The 13,661-nt window shown below is 47.6% G+C and overlaps 1 long non-coding RNA gene across 1 annotated transcript; it reads right to left on the bottom strand.

Moving 5' to 3' along the window:
• Window positions 1–2,313: 2,313 nt before the first annotated feature.
• LOC140702003 (uncharacterized) lies at window positions 2,314–5,358 on the bottom strand. Its single transcript, XR_012081047.2, has 3 exons — window positions 4,246–5,358; window positions 2,910–3,389; window positions 2,314–2,673 (listed from the first exon to the last, which is right to left on the bottom strand). It is a non-coding gene; the product is annotated as an uncharacterized LOC140702003 (long non-coding RNA).
• Window positions 5,359–13,661: the final 8,303 nt, after the last annotated feature.

Below are 13,661 nucleotides of genomic sequence, written 5' to 3'. Positions count from 1 at the left end.
TTAAACTCCTAAACCAGGGCTAGATTGATTTAAAATATTCCTTTGACATAATTTTGCATTTCTGATCTAGTATCTTGAGAACCTGCCCAGATTGATGGGGGGGGACACTAGGAATGTCCCTCTGTTTGTGTGGGCTTGTTTCCTTTCTTTGCACGCAAGAACACAGCCTTCTGGCCTTCAAACCCCCCCACCCCCCCATCCAGAGAACCTCTTTAAAAGGGCATCTCCTTGTTCTGGGCAATGTCGACAGAGATCGTTCTGGGAAGGTGGGTTCCATCATCACCAGCCCATTCATGGCCTGGGCGGCGCCCCTCGTTTTCCCACAGCCTGGGGCCTGAAGCAAGACGGGGGACATCCGGTTCGCCGAGGCGTTTCACCTGTTGTGTTTGCCCTCTGTAACGCACGAATGGGGAGGACTCATCCTGGCAAAACAAACAGATTAAATTGCACAGAGCAGGTGGGAGGAGCAGAGCCTCTCGTGTTCCACCCATGGGGGCACGAGATAAGGATGTGGGGAATCCTGGGGGTGGGTGGGGGCAATCCAACCTGCTCCTTCCCCACTTGGGGGGGGGAAAGGCATCCAGAATCATCACGATCCTCCTTCCAAACTCTTCTGTGGGAAGATGCCGGTGACCTCGCCCTCAGCAGCTTTTGGAAGGGTGAAAAGAAAGGAAGGAGGAATGTGAAATTCTGGCCTCGTGGACAACCTGGCCATCCGTCCATTGTGGCAGTTATTCACCAAAAAGGGGGAAAGTAAACCATTGTACCACCTTTTAGATGGATATGTATTTGGATGAGTTGTTCATCGGGTGACCTGCGCCTGTAGCTTGTGTAGGGTTGCCATCCACCAGAGTTCATGCTAAAATAAATACCTTTGTACCACAGGTGCAGGAAAACTGCTTTTCTTCTACGATGACTACTCGTTTTCCTATTTGTGACTGGACAATGGTAGCGTCGCACATCTCTGTGAGGAACCACTAATGACTTTATTTGATGATTACTTACCTATGTAAACGTTCGTGGTGATGGACGTCAATCCATATCACCACCAGGGGAAAGCTGTGGTCTCTGGGTGTGTGAACATGTATGCCTTTTACCTTTCTCTCAGTCCTGCCACCCTCACGGGTGCATAGGTGAGAACCCAGGAGAGGGGCCTTCTCTGTGGCTGCTCCTCCCAGACTCTGGAACTCCCTCCCACTGGAGGCCAGGCTTGGCCCCGTCTTTGCTGAACTTTCCACAAGCAGGCAATGACCTTTCTCTTCAGGCAGCCTTTTCCTTAATGACTGGCTGTACAGGAGAGATTTTTAAATGGGATAGGTTGTATATTCCCTGCTTTTCCATCTGCTTTAGTCATTTTTAGATAAAATATACAGTGGACCCTCTACTTACGGAATTAATCCGTATTGGCACTGTGGCTGCAAGTCGAAAAGTCTGTAGGTCGAATCTCCATTGACCTACAATGCATTGAAAACAGATTAATCCCATAACTGGCAGTTTTTATTCTATTTTTGTTGCATTTTAGTTTTTTTTCGGTCTGTAGGTCGATTCTCCGGCTGCAAGTCGAATCTAAATTTTGCAGCCAGAGAAGTCTGTAACTCGAAAAGTCTGTAAGTCGAGCCGTCTGTAAGTCGAGGGTCCACTGTATGTAGTGTCTGTTTAACTGTTTTACATTTTTTTTTATAATTAACAATTTTTAGCTTTTAATACTATATTTTTAATGATGTAAGCTGCCTTGGGTCCTTTTTTACATGGAAGGTGGGGTAAAACTATTTTAAACAAACAAACAAATAAATAAAAAATCCCCCCATGATGTTAGGGTAATACCCCCTCCTCTATGTGGACCACAAGAAAAGGGGGACAAGACCATCTCTCTCTCTCTCTCTCTCTCCCTCTGTGTGTGTGTGTGTGTGTGTTGTGCTGTCAAGTTGGAGAGACCCTAATAGGGCTTTCAAGGCATGTGAGATATTTAAGGAGTGGTTTTATGATGAGCTCTAACCACCCCCAATGTGTTTCCATAGATGAGCAGGGATTAAAACCCAACCTCGGGTCTCCAGATGTTCCTGAACTACAACTCCCAGCAGCCTTCAGCCCTAGCTGCGCTGGCAAAGACTTCCAGCAGTTGCAGTCCACGAACATCTGGGAACCCAAAGTTGAGCGCCCCTGCAGTCCACCATATCCATATTTTAAATTCTGACATATAAGGAAAAGTCCAAATATCTCCCATCCTGGACTAGAAAATGTGATGTTTGCCATTTCTGCCTTTGGTCTGCTTTGAGTGGGCAGCCATTGATTGATTGCAGTTGAGTTTGTTGTGTCCCTTGTGAAGCATGTTTTATGCCACCTGAAAAAATGCATTTATTTTGTGTGTGTATATAAACACATGCATATATTCCTAGAGTGACTACTGTACCACAGTCACACAATTAAAGTCACAACTGATGGAGGATTTGGGCTTTCTGCTCCTGCTCTCGCTTTTCTATGAGGCCAAACCCCTAATTATGAAGTCTGTGGGAACGGCAGTGAAATGCCTCTCCTTTGTTTACAGCCTGCCTCCGTCTCCTGTCTGGTCCTCCCTGATTGTAAGCATTATGGGGCAGGGACCTCGTCCGGTACCCTTTTGCAAAGCACCACGTGCATCAGCAATCCTGTCTCGATGCAAAATCCATCATGATCCTGTCATGAAAAACAGGACACAGAGTTTGCAAAACACTCTTTCCAGCAAGACTTCTGCAAAGTGAGCTGCCTATATATATTAAGAATATATATTTTCCCCCAGAATCCCACTGGTTTAGTGGCTCTGGATGCTGTTGGTAGCCTTTCCGTCTTTCTCCACCTGTAAGAATTTCAAGCCTCATTCCTCCCTCCCCCCCAGCTGCTTGCTTCGCCCCCACCTGTAGGGCTCAGCCTACCTGAATCCCTGCTCTGTACTTTTCCATCCGTGCTCCTCCGGCGTTGTTTTTTCCTCTCTCTGCTCCTTCTCTCTCCCCATTCCTCTCTCCCCACACATTGCCCACTTATCCCCGAACACCAACGCCAGGCACGGGGCTGCTTTGGGGATTTTATTTGCAGGTTCCACGCGGGCGCTGTGGTCAACCCCGCCGGGTACAGCCGGGCCTCAGAATAAACGGCGCTTTGCTTAGAAGGGCCCGTTTTTTAAAAAAAAAATTAAAAAATGGACTGCAGTGTTTCTTGGTTTTGGATGGGAACGAAGGGTGAAGCTAGGTCGTGGGCTCTGGCTGATAAATTTAGAATGTCTTGGAATCCACGTGGCTGGTTTCTCTCTTTTTTCAGCCCAGCCTGAAACCCCCTTGAAAAAGACCATTGAAACCGTGTCCACCTGGGCCCCATGGGTTCTACCGCGGACGTCTCCTTCGTTCAGATGAAAGCGCCTGCAGAATTGGACAGTGGGTTTATTAGATCAGTCAGTGTTTCCAGAGCTGCTGGATGTAAGCTTCTGAGTAACACAGGACTCTTTTACAAGCAAAAAGGTTCAGAACAGAAAGGCTGGTTTTTTTGGCTGGGGGGGGGGAGATATGTGGTGCAGTCCCAAAAGGGCCCAACCCCATTGTTACTCTTCTGTTTCTTGTGAATGTTTTAGCCATGTTGAGTATCACCTTCTGATCACCTTCTGCACATATTTATATTTCTAATTTCCTTAGCAGAGCTGCCACACAGAAGAATCCTAAAATAATAAGAGACTGTTTCTATTTATTAAAAGGCGTGGAACACCAGCCTTGCGAGGTTTCTTCTGCGCTACATTTCTCCCTAAGAATTTAATTTTTAAAAAAAAATTGAAGTTCGTGTTTTCCCTTCTTCTTCTGTATATTAAACGATGCTGCCAGTTCTACCAAATTTGTCAACCTGAGGGACCCTGAAATGCCTGAAGAAGTCATTTAGTGACCTTCATCACACAAAATCCAGAATTTGGAATATGTGCTTTGTTTTTTTAAAGGATCTGGGTACCTCACTTACTATGTCTTGGCTGCCATTGTTGTTATCATTGCTTCAAATTATTTCCGGTGTTGTTTGACTCCATTTCTCTCTCTCTCTCTCTCTCTCTCTCTCTCTTTCAATGAAAAAGTGAGCTTCGAACATAATAAACAAGAAATAAAGGGTTCCACAGGGCTAATTGTTCGCTTCAAGTTATGGTGGCATTGCCAGCCAGCCACAAAATACAGGGAAACTGTAGAGGAACTCCAGACTTAAGATGTGATTTCCCCCCCCCCCCCTTCAAGTTCGTCTCACCTTCAGCATCTGCTTCTGTTTTACTTGCATCACAGGGCAGGGGTTGGAGTTTCAGAGACCTCACTCGGATTACCTGTTTGGGAAATCCAGGTAAGCCCACTTTAGAAAAGCCGCTCTCTGCCCCTTTTTCTGGCTGAGGTGGAAACAGATGAGTGGCGTCATTCTGTGCGAACGGTGGAGGGGACCGCCTTGAGCTTTTACTACTGAGAATTGTAAATCCCGAACCAGGAAACCGTATCCTGTTCGACGAGGCCCCTGCCACCACACCCTGACTTTATCACCAGGGAAAAGGAAGACGGAACCAGGAAGTTGGCACACGCACACGCCCGCACCTTTTCACCCATGTCACGGCTGGGGCACGCTCAGCGCTTCGGGTTCTGACACCCAGTTAGCTGTATCTGGGAAAGAAAATGAATCTGCTAGGTTTACGAATCCTGCCCGTGAGAGCAAGACACACTGCCGTTCCTCTCCTCACCTGGGAGGACTATTTGGAGCTACTGCCACGCTCTCGGATCAGTCCTCTCCTTCGAGAAGTTTCCTGTTCTGAAATATAAAAAAACCAATTGGCGTGGTTTTTCCAAACCAGGATGGTTGCTACTTTGGTTCCCGGGAGTTTGCCGGGAAGTCAAGCCCTGAATGGGTTTTTTGCATCTTTCAGCCGGTGTATGCATGCTTTGACACTTGAGGGAAAAAAGGCACCTGTTTTCCAGGAATATTTTGCAGACACCACAGAAACAATAATGGGGGGAGGGTGGCTCATTTCTCAGCTAGATCAAGAGTCTTTCAGGGCTTCCTTGAGTAACTGTCTTGCTGAAATGAGACAGCCAAATCCTGCAAAGTCAAGCAGAAATACACTGGGTGTGTATTCTTTATCTCTTTACTGTGTACTACACAGGAGACCATGGCAGCCGACGTCATGCAGGGTTATGAGTGTTGGATTACGATTTGGGAATTCCAGGTTCAAATCACTGCTCAGGCATGAAACTCACCCGGTGACCTCCCTCATTCACTCTCTCCCTAAGCCTGTCCTACTTCACACAATGATTGCAAAGGATTAAAGAGGGAGGATGAGAATTAGGCGTATCTTCATGAACTCACTGGAGAAAAGGTGGTATCTACTAAATTTATGCTAGCTGGATAGCTCAGTGGTTTAAGTATCTGGCTGCAGAGCCAGAGGTTGGGAGTTGGATTCCCCCATGGTGCGCCCTAGGAGAGCCAGCCTGGGTGGCCTTGGGCCAGCTGCACACCGTCCCAGGGCACCCCGCGAAATAAGAAAATGGGAAACCACTTCTGAGTATGCTCTACCTGGAAAACTCTGAAAAGGGTCTGCATACACACACACACACATATATATATAACCAAATTCATAGCCCTACAAGATTGCACCCGATCTCATATATACATATATATGAGATCAGGTGCAATCTTGTAGGGCTATGAATTTGGTTATGGCAGCAATGATGGGAAGGGGGGGAGAGAGAGAGAGCAAGAGTGAGAGAGAGTGTATACTTAAGAAAAACTGATCTTTCAACTAGCAACTTTCTTGCTTACTTTCTTGCAAACAAACAAAAACACCCAAGAATAATCGTGAGAGGTTGCCGCTCTCTTCACCCATGTCAACACTCAAAAACGTTTGTCCTGCAAAACTGGAACTTCTATCCACGTCCTGTTACTTTTGTCTTGTTTTTCTTTTTTTTTTTTTTACCTTTGTTTCCTTAGTTTGGGTTGGCTCCAGAGGGTCCCAGGAACAGAAAACGGATTGCTGACATTGTACACCCCATTGTAAAGATCCATCTCTTCTAAACTCTTTGGTTGTTTATCAATTATTGTGATGATTTGTACAGTTTGGTTGCTGGGTTTCTTTTGCTAGTCCCGGGCGGGGGGGTCCTTTATTTACTGTGCTATTTATTGCATCTGTATCTCACTTTTCCATTCAAAAGAAGAAGAAGAAGAAGAAGCAGATATACAAATATAATAACAGTAAATGCAACCATCACCCACAGACATGCATTCTAGCAAGCTATAGCAGCAATATAAGATGTTAGCACTCTGCCTCCACCAGAGACCCGCAAGATCTCAGTTTCTGCAGGTTGCCACCCCTTGCGCCCACTGGAGCTTGTAAGAGAGTCATCAAGGGTTGCCCCATGTAGAATGCATTACAGTAGCTAAGCTTTAAGATGGGCTAGAGAAATTGGAGGGTTCAGCTGCATCCTCCTTTACAACCAGCCATCGTACTGCTGACACTTCTTCCTTGCAAGAGAAGTGTGTGATTGGGGGGGGGGGGGGAGAGATGGGGAGACAAAAACGGACGGGACTCAACGAGGCAAACTGAACCAAACAAGACTCCGGTCCTCATTGCTGATGGGTGTCGAGGTGCCCCTTTTACCCTTCTGAAAGACAGCCACCTAGGAGTTACGTTGCCCCTTTTAGACATGAATAGGTGGATTTGGTACCCTCTTCTTTTTCATTTTTTTTCCTTTTCCACGGGCAAAGTCTGTGGATTTCTGACCTTCTCCCAGCAGCCTGTGGTGTTTTCATTAAGAAGGTGTTGGGGGAATGACGTTTTCACTGCCCAGCTCTGCGGAATAAAGAGCCCTTTCTGGGGAAAGATTTCGCACCGGCCTGCCTTGGAAACTGTTAAAAACAGCTCTAGGAAGGAAGAGAGAGAGAGGGGAGAGATTGGTTTGGTCGGGAAGGAGTCTCCGAGCAGCCTGCGCTTAGGGAGGGGCGCTTCTTTTCATTGGCTGGCGGCTATGGAGAGATTCCTGGGGTCGGCCACGGAGAATGGAGACTTCTATTTTTCCCCGGCTTACTCAGCATACAGGTGGCCCTGAGTGCGCCGGACTGGATTTGTGCGGCTTTATTTTCATCTAAGCCACCATCTAAGGGCTGTGGGGCCTTGCCTCCCTCCCTCCCTCCTGTTTTTGGCCCTTGGGGTATTGCTTTCATTACAACAATCCTAGGAGGTAGCCCCCCTGCAAAAAAAAAAAAAAATAGAGCTACTGGATAGCACAGTGGTTGAGGTCTCTGGCTATGGAGCCAGAGGTTGGGAGTTTGATGCTACCCTCTGGGCCTCCTTGATAAGGGCTGGACTGGATGACCCAGAGGGCCCCTTCCAGCTTGGCCGTTCTAAGATTATTGTTGTTATAAATGCAAAAAGCGTAAGTGGGCAATTGAAGGCTCCGCTAAAAAGTTTTTAAAAACAGGCACATTTTTGCGTTCTACAGAAGTCTTCATCAAGGGAGGTGGTTAAAATAAATCAACAGGTAGAGAAGAGTAACTGTCAAAATTAGTCCTTTTCAGCTTTTTTCCCCACAAGTTTGAAAGTCAGGGGTGTGGGCGTCGGAGAATCGTACCGGTATTATGTGATCCATTCAGTTTTGGGTTTTGGCAAAACACCCACGTTCCTTTGTTAGCTTTCAGCAGTGGTATAAAAACTCCGCAGTCTTCTCTCCCCACTACATACTTTTTTTTTACACCATCCATCTTGATGAAGACTTCTGGAAGACCCGAAAGCTTGCATATTTTACGCATTTATAATTAATCCTAACAATGTTGTCGTCCACTTACTGATCTTGCTTTTTGTTTTACACCTGAGCGACAGGTGAGACTATAAGACAGATCCACTCACGGCTGTCGCCTTGGCCCCCAACCACCCACGGCTGAGTGAGGAACTGGAACCCAGGTCTTCCACTTAGATCATGGGCTGAAGCTTTTTCTGAGGCTTAGCTCAACACAGCAGCTGCGAGTCTGAATTGAAAACCAGGAAGCACAAAAAGGCAGCTTTAAATAAATAGCCAGGTATGCTCCACCTCAGTCTTTAATCTCCTGCCTAATCGGGATATGGGTATTGTCAACAGAATACCAGCCTGCTTTATTGTCTATGACATCTGGCAACTCTTTTCCAGGGTTTTCCAGGGAGAGAATGCTCAGAAGTGGTTTCCTATCCCCTTCTTCGGGGGGGGGGGAGCCCTGGGACTGTGCAGGTCGCCCATGGCTACCCAGGCTGGCTCTTCCCCGGGGGGGGGGATCAAACTCCCAACCTCCAGCTCTGCAGCCAGATACCCCAACTCCCTGAAATACTTTGGAGTCTTGAAATAATTACAAAACTCTACATTTGCATTCATTTTGCTGTAATAAAACAGAACAGCTGCATGAGACAGACAGAAATACACAGCTATTTTCACCTGGGGGTGACCATTGTGGGAAAAATCTCACCAGCTGAATTTTCACCCGCCAAGCAGGTATGAAGGCATAGATAGGGCCATTATCAGCTTCTCCCTGTTCCTGTGCTAATGAGCGAAAATGTTTTCATAAGTTTGCAACAGGGTCAAGATGCTGGGAATATAACTCAGTATCACGTCTGACACACCTTCCCTAGTCAAAAATTGGATAAATCACTTTCGTATGCCGTTCCCTCTGATTTCTAGCAACCTCTAACAGGGTTTTCAATATTTAAGAATATTTTTATCAGTACTGTACCAATTTTCTGTCTGCCATCAGCTTTCATAGCTGAGCAGGAATTTGAACCCAGGTCTCCTGAGTTCTTGAACATCCCTCTATCCCCAACACCCTATTGCAGTGGTCCCCAACCTTGGGCCTCCAGATGTTCTTGGACTTCAACTCCCATAAATCCTGGCCAGCAGAGGTGGTGGCGAAGGCTTCTGGGAGTTGTAGTCCAAGAACATCTGGAGGCCCAAGGTTGGGGACCACTGCCCTATTGGGTAGTACAGGTCCCATCATCGGCTACCCTTGGGAGGATATTGGGAGCACCATGTCAGCTGTGTGTGTGTGGGGGGGGAATTTGGAGGGTGCCATGCTAGGTGGGAAATCCTTAAGAGCTCTACTGCTAAACTCTAACTTCGCCCACCTCTGCTTCTTCTAGGGCTCTCCTACACCCGCAACAGGCAGAAATGCGTCCGGAGCAGCCTGCCTTCCTCATCATTTCCTCCAACCCCAAACTCTACCGGATGAAGTTCTTCCTGGCATGGAGCACTTTGGGAGACGGGGGGGGGGGGGGAGGAGGAGAGACCTAAACCAAACGGGAACGAAGCCGGGGTAGGTAGGTGAGTGGGTGGCTGGGGAGGGAGTCCCTCCGCGGGTGTGCCCAGCTTCTGCCCCCTCCTCCCTGCTCAGGATGAATTCCCGGGCATGGTTTTCCCTGCCCAGCCGAGCCCGCAAGGAAAAGGGCAGGGCAGGGCAGGGCTTGACTGAGTCCCCTTCGGTGCCCACCGGCTGGCCAGGCTTGCCAGCCTCGCTTCCTGCATCATCAGCCTCAGCATCACCGTCCCGCGGCCGGGCCGGCGTGTTGTTTTTTCCAGGAATGTGCGGCATCGCCCAGCCTTGGACCGCCCGTCGGGGGCGCGCACCGGCGCCCGCTCCCGCGCCTCACACTGGCCCCATTCAGGCCGGCCGGCCGGGAGGAAAGGAGGGAAGGAGGGAGGGAGGGAAGGGAGCCGCTCCGCAGCGGCCGGACGAGGGGCCAGTGCGCTGGCACCCTTTTGGGCCAGAAGGGTTGGCCTTTCCTGGAGCAGCGAAGCCGCGGAGGCGAGGGAGCGCAAGACACGGGGAAGGAAAGGCGAATCTGCCTCCTGCCGTGTGAAAGCGGTTTTTTTTTTGCTCTGCTCCCCCCCCCCCCCCATCTCAGGACTTCCTCACTGTAAGAATTTGGAGCGGAGTCGATTTCACGGCAGGCTCGCTGAAGGGACCCCTAAGTCGGGGGTCCAGCCTCATGTCTGACATGGACCTTTGGGGCCCCCAGATGTTCCTGGACTGCAGTTTCCCATAAGCCTTCACCACCAGCTGTGCTGGCCGGGACTTCTGGGAGTGGTAGTCTGAGAACATCTGGGGACCCAAGGTTGGGAAGCACTGGTTTAGAACATGTGCAGAGTTCTTGTCACTGTCGCTACTCTGCTAGTAAGCTTAATAAAGCCGTTCACATCTGGGGTTATCCCGGTGGCAGGTAAGGGAGGTTCAGACGACACAGGAAGATCCTCAGTGCATGATGTACACCAGTTGCCCGGGGAATCATGGGATTTTTAGTCCAGAACAGCTGGAGGGCATCGGATCGGCTGCCGCAGGTAGGCAGCGTGGGGAACGTAACAGGGTCTGAGATCTCTGGTCAATGGAGAGAGAACTGTTTGTATAATTATAATAATTGTGTGCTGTCAAGTCAATTCTGACCTATGGCGACCCTTTCCATGTTTTTCTAGGTAGAGAAGAATCAGAAGTCCTTTCCCCTTCTCTTTTTCCAGGGGAGCCCTGGGACCTCACAGCTTGCCCAAGGCTATGCAGGCAGACTCTTCTAAGATGCACAGTGGAAAAACTGAATTCCCAGATACCTAATTCACTGAGCTATCCAGCCAGCTAATTGTTTCTATAGATATTATTTTATTAAGTATTGTTTTATGCATGTTGGATGGCCTATACAGAGGCAGGAAAGAACAAGTGGGGGGGGGGAGAGAAAACCATCAAAGATAAGAAGGCTTTAAATTTTTCAAACTTTTTCCTGCTCTAGAGAGTTATAGCAGTTTGATACTAATTTAGCAGTTGTGGGTGCAGCTTATAGAGACCCGGAATTCTTTCTTGTTATTCAGGCGAGCTTCTCTAGCTGAGAATTCCACTGCCTTCTTGTGACAACAAACCCCGCCGTGATATCACAGGAAGGAGCCCTGGCACATTTTGAGTAACACTGAAGTGTCATAACTGTACCTTTGCGCTCTGGGTTCCTTCCAAGGAATCCCATCAACAGGGGCTTCATCTTCCAAGAAAGCCTGTGTAAGGAAAACACTGTGCCAGGTGTGGGCCACCTGCCAGGATATGGAAGCTCACCGCAGTCCCACGTGGGCGTTTAACGTGCGCTCAGGCACATTCCGAATGGTGCCCCTTTTCCAACGGCAGAGGAGTGAGCCCAAGGCCACGACTGGCTCTTTTTCAAGGATGCGTGCTTGGCCACCATGATGAGGAAGTCCAGGATTCCTGTGACCAGAAAGCCATCTGAACACCACTGCTGGAGAGAGGCTTGGGAGCTGAGCAGACGTTGCGTTGTGGTGGTGCCGCACTTGCAGGAAAGAAATGGTGTCCAGGAGTTCCAAAAAAGGGTGGAGAAATGTGGATTGTCAAAAGGTCCAGATTATCTCCGAACTGGGCCTTTTTTTTTCCTTCTCTCTCTCTCCTTTCTTGAAAGGTGTTTCATTTCTCCACCTTCTGCTGGTCTCTCCATCTTCCCACAGCGACCCTCTCTCCCAAAAGTGGGCCGCAGTGGGGCACCACTTTGCAAGACAGAGCTAAACTCAGGAAGAAAAAAATGATTTTTTTTTTGGGGGGGGGAAGAATGGCACACCCTTAGCCAGGCTATGAGGTGTTTTCCAAAAAAAAACCCTAACTTTTCTTGTAGCTCTGAGGCTGAAACAGAGAGACCCTTTTTGGGAAAGGAGAGAGGGAGAGAGCAGGGTTTGAAGGCCGAAAAGGCCCTGGGAGAACGTGGTCCCGCATGTGTCCTAGTTTCTGGGCCACGTGGCGCTCAAGTGTGACCCATGGCATACAAATCTGTCCCAGGGCAAGTTAGTGTTTAATCCATGCTACAAGGGCAGCAGCGGTAGGAGTTGAGGGCCCGGAAACTTCCGTTCCCCCCTCCTCTCCAAATGTGTGTGGGCACTGTGTTTGGTGAGTAAACAAACCCAACGGTCAGGGACCAGCGTGAGTGGACAGGCAGCGGTGGCGGAGGATAAAGGTTGAGGCGATGGCCCTGAAGGGAGACCATGAGGACTACAAGGGTGTCTTCCTTGTTTATCCCTCCCGACCCAGATGGTTCTTCTTGGTCAAGGATTTGCGAAGAACCTCGGGTATTCCTAAATGTCGGCCACATCGTTGGACTCTTTGACACTGAACCACTGAATAACCTCACCAAGCTTGAGAATAAATTATGTTTTGGACTACAGCGTCCAGAATCCCCCAGGCAGATGAAATAGCTTGTATTCTGAACTTCTTATGGCATAGCATGTTGCAAGTGATTCTACTGCAATCACCCAACATGGAGGCGATAGTGATCTGCCCTGACCCAAGTTGAAATCCTTTCTGGACCCTTTCTCACCATCTGATCACACTTTGTGTCGACATTTCATTCTGCACTTGTTCTATATTCAGAGTGCTTCAGGGTCTCCTGAGTTGTTGGAGGGAATTATTGGATCTGTTTGGAAATCCAAGCTAGTAACCATGATATAGAAACACTTAGTGATCTTTATAAGATAGATATTCAAGAACCTAAAGAAATATGGAATGAGAAGTAGAATACAATCTAAACAGTGGGAAATTGTACTGGTATCTATATAGGATGTTTCCCTGGATTTGAAGATTGAGCCAATAGCATATTGAAGTCCACACTGGTTGATTGGAAGCGATTGTCAAACTCTGACAGATGTGAAACTGGAAATGCATGGTGGACGCATATGTTCTGGACTTCTCCAGTAATACATTTATTTTGAATTGAAATCATCACGTGTATTAATACTGTCTTGGGGAAATGTTTGGTGTTTCTGGATATTGGTGTTCTCTTCAATTATATCTCTGTCCTATGAGGTTTTAAACAATGGGCCACAAAACTGGACAATAGGGGCCCTAATGGTGGCCAAGAAGCTTATACTCCAAGTTTGAAGGATAAATATTCAACATCCACTACACAGTGTTTGGAGGATCTGTTAGCACTAGCTTCATTTGAACAAGTATCATACAGTATCAGTATTTCATGAGGATGTTGACTTGAACATCAGGAAGGCCTACACTGATTTATATGCCTGACAGGAAATGTACAGCACATAGCAATGGTTATAGCTATATTGTAAATTTTACAATGGTGGTTTATAGTTAATACTGACATTACTGCATTTACCTTTCCACATCTTTTTATTATTATTATTATTATTCCTTTGTAAGCTCAGTTTATTTTTGGGTTTGGTTTTTTTAAGTTAAATCTGCAAAAGGAAAAAAAGGAAACAAATGAAGTAAAGTTCTGTTTCTTGGGTCTTTGATTTCATCTTTCCAGATGTTTTTGTGGTCCGCCAAGTTTAATCTTACCTTGCAAAGGGGTTGTTATCTAGGTTGCACAGACCACCTCCATCGTTCGTGTCATTGCTCAACATGCATCAAATTGGAAGTGCCCAAGAAAAATGTCTGGAGATGCGCGCATGCACGCGAAGTAGACGTTGTGAGAGTAGGGGGTTGTCAGCAAAGTTTAAAGGCCTTCTTTTAGATAGATATTCAAGATGATCAGGCTGTCAATTAAGGATAAAGTAACCCGGCAGGCATGATTAGTCATCATGTATAGACTTCCAGGATCAGATGCACTCTTCCATACCAGTTGCACCCTCGTCAGATGGTGTCTTTAGCTCTACGTTCTGCTTGTGGGCTTCCCAGAAGAA

The sequence above is a fragment of the Pogona vitticeps genome, chromosome 9, assembly GCF_051106095.1.
Source record: "Pogona vitticeps strain Pit_001003342236 chromosome 9, PviZW2.1, whole genome shotgun sequence".
Lineage (NCBI taxonomy): Eukaryota > Metazoa > Chordata > Lepidosauria > Squamata > Agamidae > Pogona > Pogona vitticeps.
This window is presented reverse-complemented; position numbering and strand designations above follow the sequence as displayed.